Below are 2213 nucleotides of genomic sequence, written 5' to 3' on the forward strand. Positions count from 1 at the left end.
CCTTCCGCAGGTTCACCTACGGAAACCTTGTTACGACTTTTACTTCCTCTAAATGATCAAGTTTGGTCATCTTTCCGGTAGCATCGGCAACGACAGAGTCAATGCCGCGTACCAGTCCGAAGACCTCACTAAATCATTCAATCGGTAGTAGCGACGGGCGGTGTGTACAAAGGGCAGGGACGTAATCAACGCGAGCTTATGACTCGCGCTTACTGGAATTCCTCGTTCATGGGGAACAATTGCAAGCCCCAATCCCTAGCACGAAGGAGGTTCAGCGGGTTACCCCGACCTTTCGGCCTAGGAAGACACGCTGATTCCTTCAGTGTAGCGCGCGTGCGGCCCCAGAACATCTAAGGGCATCACAGACCTGTTATTGCTCAATCTCGTGCGGCTAGAAGCCGCCTGTCCCTCTAAGAAGAAAAGTAATCGCTGACAGCACGAAGGATGTCACGCGACTAGTTAGCAGGCTAGAGTCTCGTTCGTTATCGGAATTAACCAGACAAATCGCTCCACCAACTAAGAACGGCCATGCACCACCACCCACCGAATCAAGAAAGAGCTATCAATCTGTCAATCCTTCCGGTGTCCGGGCCTGGTGAGGTTTCCCGTGTTGAGTCAAATTAAGCCGCAGGCTCCACTCCTGGTGGTGCCCTTCCGTCAATTCCTTTAAGTTTCAGCTTTGCAACCATACTTCCCCCGGAACCCAAAAGCTTTGGTTTCCCGGAGGCTGCCCGCCGAGTCATCGGAGGAACTGCGGCGGATCGCTGGCTGGCATCGTTTATGGTTAGAACTAGGGCGGTATCTGATCGCCTTCGAACCTCTAACTTTCGTTCTTGATTAATGAAAACATACTTGGCAAATGCTTTCGCTTCTGTTCGTCTTGCGACGATCCAAGAATTTCACCTCTAACGTCGCAATACGAATGCCCCCGCCTGTCCCTATTAATCATTACCTCGGGTTCCGAAAACCAACAAAATAGAACCGAGGTCCTATTCCATTATTCCATGCACACAGTATTCAGGCGGGCTTGCCTGCTTTAAGCACTCTAATTTGTTCAAAGTAAACGTGCCGGCCCACCGAGACACTCAATAAAGAGCACCCTGGTAGGATTTCAACGGGGTCCGCCTCGGGACGCACGAGCACGCACGAGGCGGTCGCACGCCTTCAGCTCGCCCCACCGGCAGGACGTCCCACGATACATGCCAGTTAAACACCGACGGGCGGTGAACCAACAGCGTGGGACACAAATCCAACTACGAGCTTTTTAACCGCAACAACTTTAATATACGCTATTGGAGCTGGAATTACCGCGGCTGCTGGCACCAGACTTGCCCTCCAATAGATACTCGTTTAAAGGATTTAAAGTGTACTCATTCCGATTACGGGGCCTCGGATGAGTCCCGTATCGTTATTTTTCGTCACTACCTCCCCGTGCCGGGAGTGGGTAATTTGCGCGCCTGCTGCCTTCCTTGGATGTGGTAGCCGTTTCTCAGGCTCCCTCTCCGGAATCGAACCCTGATTCCCCGTTACCCGTTACAACCATGGTAGGCGCAGAACCTACCATCGACAGTTGATAAGGCAGACATTTGAAAGATGCGTCGCCGGTACGAGGACCGTGCGATCAGCCCAAAGTTATTCAGAGTCACCAAGGCAAACGGACCGGACGAGCCGACCGATTGGTTTTGATCTAATAAAAGCGTCCCTTCCATCTCTGGTCGGGACTCTGTTTTGCATGTATTAGCTCTAGAATTACCACAGTTATCCAAGTAACGTGGGTACGATCTAAGGAACCATAACTGATTTAATGAGCCATTCGCGGTTTCACCTTAATGCGGCTTGTACTGAGACATGCATGGCTTAATCTTTGAGACAAGCATATGACTACTGGCAGGATCAACCAGGGAGCTGCGTCAACTAGAGCTGAGCAGCCGGCCGCCCGGGAGTGTGTCCCGGGGGCCCCGCGCGAACACGCAAGCGTCCGCTCAATCATTCTGCAAACAGGAGGAGGCTGAGCTCCCCTGCACAATACACCTCGAAACCCTCTCAGGTCCCGGCGGCGCGCAGCGCCGTCCCAAGTACTTGGTCGGGTTCGAGAGAGGCGCAATCGCCCGGAGTTAGGCGAGTAGACGCTTTCGGTGCGACCACCCGTGCTCCCAACTGAGCTTGCCGCTGCCGACAGAGGCCCGGGAGCGTGCTGTCGTGGCATTGCCGGC

At 53.5% G+C, this 2213-nt stretch overlaps 1 non-coding gene across 1 annotated transcript in view; it reads right to left on the reverse strand.

Moving 5' to 3' along the window:
• LOC124728216 overlaps positions 1–1904 on the reverse strand; it is a 1911-nt gene extending 7 nt beyond the window's left edge. The window contains exon 1 of the ribosomal RNA XR_007007246.1: positions 1–1904. This exon is cut by the window's left edge and continues 7 nt beyond it. This is a non-coding gene — a ribosomal RNA (small subunit ribosomal RNA).
• Positions 1905–2213: the final 309 nt, after the last annotated feature.

The sequence above is a fragment of the Schistocerca piceifrons genome, unplaced genomic scaffold (genome assembly GCF_021461385.2).
Source record: "Schistocerca piceifrons isolate TAMUIC-IGC-003096 unplaced genomic scaffold, iqSchPice1.1 HiC_scaffold_114, whole genome shotgun sequence".
NCBI lineage: Eukaryota > Metazoa > Arthropoda > Insecta > Orthoptera > Acrididae > Schistocerca > Schistocerca piceifrons.